The 7,948-nt window shown below is 37.0% G+C and overlaps 1 pseudogene; it reads left to right on the top strand.

Annotated features, from left to right (window-relative positions):
* The first annotated feature begins 328 nt into the window (after window positions 1-328).
* On the top strand, window positions 329-761 carry LOC136323108 (eukaryotic translation initiation factor 1A-like; annotated as a pseudogene).
* Window positions 762-7,948: the final 7,187 nt, after the last annotated feature.

Below are 7,948 nucleotides of genomic sequence, written 5' to 3'. Positions count from 1 at the left end.
TAAGCTCTTAAATAAGAGCTAATGGGGACTGTGGAGATTAGTAGGACCCATAGTATTGAACTGAGGTTAACTGTTTTCAAAATAATTTCATCTCCCATAAGTTAAAAATGATTTTGACTTTATGGGTAAACACCAATGAATTCAGAAAAGATTGTATGAAGGTATCCTAATTTTGCTTTTTCAGGAATGTGGTCACCTATAGATTGCCTTAGAACTCAGTTGCCACATGAGACTGGGAACTGTTATATCTCATAGACCCCTTGGAGAAATTACCTGAGCAGGTACCACCAGATAGAGGTGAAAATGCCAGGTGGTGACCAGCACCACCATGACCAGGAATAAAGGTAAAGGAGGCAAAAACAAGTGTAGAGTTAGAATGAGAATGAATCTGAAAAATAGAACTGGTCTTTAAAGAGGATGGTCAAGAGAATGCTTAAATCATCAAAATGTTGGAAAATGGACATTTAGAAGCAATGTACTTTGATGGTATGAAGAAGTTATATAATATCAGAGGAAAATTGAGAAAAAATGTTTAGATGAATACATCAGACATCATATTGGTTGGTCTGTGAGACTATCAGGAGAACAAAGCTGATATTATTTTAAAGTGGAATGCAGATAAAGCTAGAAGTTTGAAAGTATATGATGAGCTTCCAGAACATGCTAAAATCAATGAAACAGATACATTTGGTTCTGGAGATGGTAATGAAATCCAGTTTGATGATATTGGAGATGCTGATGAAGGCACTGATGGTATCTAAATTAAATTACATGTTTCTCAATAGTGTTCTGCAGTTTAGATTTGGACCATCACCCATTAAGAAGACTAAACCAGGCCCTGGCCGGTTGGCTCAGCGGTAGAGCATCGGCCTAGTGTGCGGAGGACCGGGGTTCGATTCCCGGCCAGGGCACACAGGAAAAGTGCCCATTTGCTTCTCCACCCCTCCGCCGCGCCTTCCTCTCTGTCTCTCTCTTCCCCTCCCACAGCCAAGGCTCCATTGGAGCAAAGATGGCCCGGGCGCTGGGGATGGCTCTGTGGCCTCTGCCTCAGGCGCTAGAGTGGCTCTGGTCGCAACATGGCGACGCCCAGGATGGGCAGAGCATCGCCCTCTGGTGGGCAGAGCATCGCCCCCTGGTGGGCGTGCCGGGTGGATCCCGGTCGGGCGCATGCGGGAGTCTGTCTGACTGTCTCTCCCTGTTTCCAGCTTCAGAAAAATGCAAAAAAAAAAAAAAAAAAAAAGACTAAACCAGCATGGACAGTTTGTTAAGGAACACAGATTTAATTTCATTGTTTTAAAGTATTCTATTTCTTTAAGTGCAATATTAACACTGTGTCCATTTGATGTAATGGAACTTAGCGATGGAAGACCACATTGTCTGATGATTAAAAAAATGAAAAAAATAAAGGAGAGAGAGAGAAAGAGAGAATGAAAGAAAAATGTTTCCAGTTAATGGATGTTTGAATAAATTGCCTTATAATCATGTCAGTGAGATACCCTCATTCCAGCTAAGTTTCTAATCCCCCGCCAGAGTCTTTCTGCATGTTCCAGTTACCTAGATGTTCTCTTTGATTTAAATTATTTTATTTTAGTTTTTTAATTTTTAAATTTTTTATTGAATTTATTGGGGTTTGAATAAAATTAAAATAAATAATAAAAAATAAAATTATACAGGTTTCAGGTGTACAGTTCCATAATACATCACTGTGTTGACCACCCCAAGTCAAGTCTCTCTCTGTCACCACCTATCCCACCTCTACCCTCATCTGCTTCCCCGACCCCCTTTCCTTCCTGCAATCCCCATACTATTGTCTGTGTTTGATGTGTGTGTGTGTATGTGTGTGTGTGTGTGTGTGTGTGAGAGAGAGAGAGAGAGAGAGAGAGAGAGAGAGAGAGAGAGATAGGGACAGACAGAAAGTGAGAGAGATGATAAAAAGCATCAATTCTTCATTGTAGCATCTTTTTTGATTATTGATTGCTTTCTCATATGTACCTTGACCAAGGGGCAACAGCAGATCAAGTGACCCTTTGCTCAAGCTGGTGACCTTGAGCTCAAGCTGGTGAGCCTTCCTCAAATCAGATGAACCTGTGTTTAAGCCAGCAACCTCGAGGTTTCAAACCTGGGTCCTCCGAGTCCCGGTCCGATGCTCTATCCACTGCACCACTGCCTGGTCAAGAATTCTTTGATTTTTGAAAAAATTTAAGAAAGGTAGAAATCTACATTTGAAGTCAAGAAAGGAGGTGATTTTCATATTTATGTAGCTGTATTATATGATATTTTATAACATTCTTTCCATTATTTTATGTTGTAACCATCCTAAAAAAGCATTTCCAAAGTGCAGATTTTAGAACATTGGTTTGAGTAGCAATTTTGAATTTACAAGTAGTCGCAAAAAAAAAAAGCTAAGTAATACCCAATTAACTCAACATTGGAAGTACTGATATACTAGTTGACAGTATTTTTTACTTAACATGTAGAAAAATAAATTTCTTAAACAAGACAATTTTTAATGGCAAAATAAGTAGAATAATTTTTACTATACAAAATAGGTTGTCTTAATATATGCCATTTTATTGTCAAAATTCATATACATTTACAACCTATATAGTTTTGGGCTTTATAAAAAACAAAATTACAATGTATACATGAAAAACCAATTTCATCATAATAAATTGGTGTAAGAAAATGGAAGGTACCACACAGCTAAGAAATATAATAAAATATATTGAGTATTAAATTAAATATGTTCTAGATGAAAGTGGTGGTGTTCTGTCAAATGCTGATCATGGGTTTGGAAGTATGGCAAATTCTTCTTAGGAAAATAGGATCTCTGGCCCAGAGTAAGATTTGGACCAACAGTTTAAGGTGGTGGGGGTATGTTGTATAAAGAAATAAGGATCTTCAGATATAAAATTTAGGCTCAAAGATGCAAATTAATTGCCAGTTTGGTTTGGCAAATTGTTAATGGACTCAGTGGGAATGTTTTAAGGATATGGATGAGAAAAAGGAGATGCTAAGAAGATAGAAAGAAAATACCAGATGGAGAACAAGGAACCCAGGAGTCAGTAATGGTAACAGCAGCTCAACCATGACAACTCATTCATAATCTTACCAAGGCTCCTATTAATGGGCTTTGAAGACTCTGCCCAAACCCCTAAATTAAAAGAAGTTAGCCTGAAATGAGGAATAAGAATGAATATAAATTACAATCTGCCTGAAACAGCTGATTTGATCATGTGTTGGCTGATGCCTATAATTGTTACTTTATTTTCTGTTGGTTACCTGTGGTATTTAAGCATGATTTCAAGCATGATAAGTTAAATTCCACAGCTGAGGTGATATAGGGAGGACCTATGATACCAGAAGCTTTATTATTGTCACTTTTTCCCTATTGCTTTTATGTGATCCAAATCTGTGATATGTTGGCAACTGTGCACCTCTCCTCTCACAGACTGGTGCCTGTGGCATTTGATAGATAATGTGGTTTCAGGTTGTGAAATCTTATTTTCATCAGGCACATATGCTTGTTTACCCACCCACACACACCCCTATCTTCAGTCATTCTAAACTGGGGAGTGTTTTTCCAGGAAAACTGACTTTGATTGGCTTTGGTTCATAGTTTCAGCTCACTTCAAGTACCTTTGATAATTCATTTTCACAAAGTTTCAAACTGAAGCCAGAGGCTTAGACAAGGAAAGACTTTACCGACTAGAGGCCAGGAGTCTGAGGAGAGTGCCAAGTCTAGACTGAGGGTAAAACCAAGTTTGGAGACATGGGGACTGGGAAGGGACTGGGAGACAAATAACAGGTAATATCTGGAGGACACTGCCCTCTAGGGATCAGTCCTAACACATTTCATCACATGCAGCTTCTTCCATCATTCACATACAGTTATGTAATTGAAACAAGTATGCATAATTTCTCATCTCCCCACACTCTGCTTTCCATGGCCCCAACCTTGTCAAGCTCTTGAACAATTTTAAATCTTTCTCTCTTTTCTGCTACAGATCATTAGCAGTTCAAGCAACTCAGCATAATGGTATTTTTATTATATATTTCTTCCCTGTTTAAAAATGTATTGAGACTCCCTGTAACATTTTTGCAATATCTATATATTTTTAATTAGCCCTCTGGTGTCTACTAAAATATGTTTCTAGTCTCTTTCCTCCTCATACTTCTGTAGTTCTCTAACCTGGCTAGTAATTAAAATCCCCTAGAAACTTTTAAAAAGCAATGCCCTGATAAGACCTTTAGAGCTTTGGTAAGTGGCCTAGAGTGTGACCTGGAAGATATATATGTTATTTATCTTGTTTTTAATTAATAGATATTTCTAATGAGCAGTTAGGCTTAAGAAGCTCTTGTCCTGGAAATGTGCTTCCAGACCAGTAGCATCTGCATCACCTGAGAACCTGTTAGAAATGACAGTCATTGAAACTCACTCCAGGTTTACTGGATCAGAAACTCTGAAGGTGGGGACTAACAATTTGTGTTTTAACAAGCCTCCCGGGTGATTGTGACATATTTCAAAGTTATGTTGTCTAATACGGTAGCCACTAGGTACATGTGGCTATTGAGCACTTAAAATGTAGTTGGTCTAAATTGAGAAAACTATAATGTCAAGTGCATAATGGATTTCAAAGATGCAATACAAAGATAGTGAAAGTCACATGAATAATATTTTAAATTAACTACATGTTAAAATGATAATATGTAAGTTTAGGTTAAAAAACTATACTATTAAAATAAAATAAATTTTAACTATTTGTTTTTTAAAGTTTCTGCTAGAAAATTTGAAATTACATATTTGGGTTACACTTGGTAAGTAATTTTTATTATATGCTTTAACTTGCTGTAACTCTGCTTTATAAATCACCATTACTGTAGAACCAGTGGGTGGTCAGAAAATTTTACTACTAACAGAGATACAAAAGTGGGCAGTAGGTATAAAAAGGTTGACTACCCCTGATCTATGCTATTGTCAAAGCTGTGTTGCTGACACTGGTTTTCAAGATCAAGAGTGGCTCTGAGAATTTTCTTTTCTAAAGAGGATTGAATGTTTTAAGCTTACCCTGCTTTCCCCTCCCCATTTGCTGTAAATAAAAATTTACTCTTTTAGAAAATAGCAAAGGTAAGCAGTTAAAGAAGTATCTATATATCCTCAGAACATTCACCAGACATTAATGATGAGAACTATATCTTATATAATTCAAAATGTGAATGAGGTCTACTTCTTTGGGCAGAGCAACCTTTGAGGTTGCAAATTGACTCTGGAGCCCCTAGTCACTAGTGGTTTGTGTAGCTGCCAATACAGAGACTCAGTGTCTTAACCAGCATTCCTTATACAAATTTAAAGTCATTAAATTTTCTGAGACCCAAAACAAAGCACTTTCTATTCCTCACACCCTTTTAACTAGGAAGCAGCTATGTAGAAAACTAGAAGGAGAAAATTAACATGATAAAATAAAAACTTTATCATGTGAAGGTTACACTGCAAATATCTTTTCCTTACATTGAGAGGGAAATGATCTCTCCTTGATGCTCATTTAGAGAACTTAGATCCTTCTCTCAGGAAGAGCAGGGGCTAAGGTAAAATGGAGCCTCCTCTAGGTGATTCTCACTGGCTTCTTCATACTCTCTCCAGAGGGGAAATATACCCACTGATGCAATTCTGCCAGAGCACTGACAAGTGAGCTATTGCACGGTGGTCGCAACTTCCACTGAGCATGGCCGCCACTTGCTACCTTCCTCTCTACCCCAAGTTCCACCATAATCCTGCTTGCTTTCAACTCCAGATGGATGACCCCTCCAAATGCCCTTGCCCCTGAAAGCTCTCTGAAACTTTATTGACTTTCACATTCGCTGACCTTTGTCATGATTTGCTAAAATCCTCCTCTAAAATCTCAAACTTCATTAACTCACATTCAAACCACAACCTCATATTTTTCCAGATTTTTCTCTATCACACCAGCATAATCATTAGCCTCATAAAAAGTTATATTGAATATTTACTTTACTGATTCTTTTTTTTCCAATTTCTCAGCTATTTGTCATTTTCTCTTTTTCTTATCTTGCTTAGACTCTGTGGTCTATGGTGTTAAACTATAAAGAACACAGTAATCTAAAAAGCTGAACTATTCTTTTGCCAATAACCTCAGCTCCCATACTTGCTTTCCCTCTTATCCTCCATGGCACTTTTCTAGTCTACATATTTACATTTCTCTTCTCAGCTCTTATACCTAGGTAGTATACCAAGTATTACTTGAGGAAGTCAGTACTCACTGTCACACTATGAGCAGGTAGAAATCTCCTTTTTTCTTGGAAAAAATTGGAATAAGCACAAATTTACTTAAAATATGCAAATCTTCACTCATCTTTTCTGACTGAAGAAATGTCCTTATTCCTACTCAAAAACAAGCTAGCCCAGACAAAAGTCCTCTCCCAAAAGCTTGCTGAGGACACATACCATGTTTTATTCCTGTTTTATGAATGTTAGAACCTGAGTCATGGTAGATAGTCAACAAATGTTCAGTTTAACGACTCACTTTATTTTCTGTATTTGTATCATTTTAACTTATGTGTACCTACCCTATTAAACTATGAGTTTCTCAAGAACAGGAATTATTATTTAGTCATCTTTAATCCTCTGTAGTTGGCAATGTGTACAACAAAAAGTATGAGTGAAAAAAGTGAGAGGAAAGTAAATATGTTGGCAACATGGTCATTTTTATGTATTCAAATATGATTAGTTGTGTTGGTATATGAATTTCTAAGTGAGGAATTTAGTAACATGACAAGTTCAACTGTACAATTACAGCTACTCAATGAGTTCTAAGTTACTACTAAAAGAATTCAGCTAGCTATTTTAACTCAAACTTAAGTCAATTCATTAAAAAAGGAATTAGATCTAAGAGCCCCTAGTTTTCTTTTGTCTGGGTTCCCTTTCATGCCTCTTGATAGAATTGAAGATAATTGTACCCAGATGTTTAAGTTTTCACTCTGAAATTTATCTTTCTCTCTTTGGTCATTTAATTTAGTTGTTTATATTATTTCCTTCAGGATACATTGATTTATTATAAAAGAACTATAACTCCTGCCTTCCTAACCTATTACTTCAGTTCCTTTATTACTGGACATTGCCCAATCATAGTCACACACACACACACGCACACACACACATATGATATATAGAGAATAAAATTAAAATTCTTAACTGTCCAAGACACAAACTTTCCTGGACCCTTCTAGATATAAACAAGCCACATTGAAACCTCCAGACCTACATCTGCATACCTGAGGTCACCAGACCACTCAATAAAAGTTCTTCAGAAATCTGACCATTCTTTTCTGCAAAAGAATCTCACTATGAACTCCTACTTTACCACAGGCTTCTAAAGAATGTCAGATAAGAACAGAGCTCTCCTTTCCTCTTGTCATAAAACTTGGAATTTCTGGCCTCTTGAAATAAACTATGTTCTTAGCACAAGGTCACTTAATTACTCTCTAAAACATTCAATCCTTGATTATTTAGGTATGTGGGTTATAGACTTCTGAGTTTTCTGTACTTTGCAATCCTAGGTTGCATTTTCCCTTTTGCCTTGCATAATTTTAGATCATCTCCCCTTAAATTGTTTGTGTGTGCTAAGAATATACAGGCTTCAAAAGTATTCATCTAGTAAAATATAATTAAGGAGTTAAATATGTTGTCCCCAAATCATATCAGGTAGTCAAAAACAACAGTATAGTATTTGGTACAGTGCTCAGATCAGCCTTTAGGACAGTAGCATTCATTCTCTGAACTTCAAGGCTTGTGGCCTGCTGAGAGCTCACAGCAGAGTCTTTTTCTAGCAATTAATTCCCTTGGGTGAAAGGAGCTGTTTTGCCCAATGTTTTCATCTCCCAATCCCAGCAGCCCACATCTAATGACTCTTTAGTATGGGAAGATACAAAA

Source organism: Saccopteryx bilineata, chromosome 2 (genome assembly GCF_036850765.1).
Source record: "Saccopteryx bilineata isolate mSacBil1 chromosome 2, mSacBil1_pri_phased_curated, whole genome shotgun sequence".
Taxonomy (NCBI): Eukaryota; Metazoa; Chordata; class Mammalia; order Chiroptera; family Emballonuridae; genus Saccopteryx; species Saccopteryx bilineata.
Note: the sequence above shows the minus strand (reverse complement) of the source record. Positions and strands in the feature narration are given on the sequence as shown.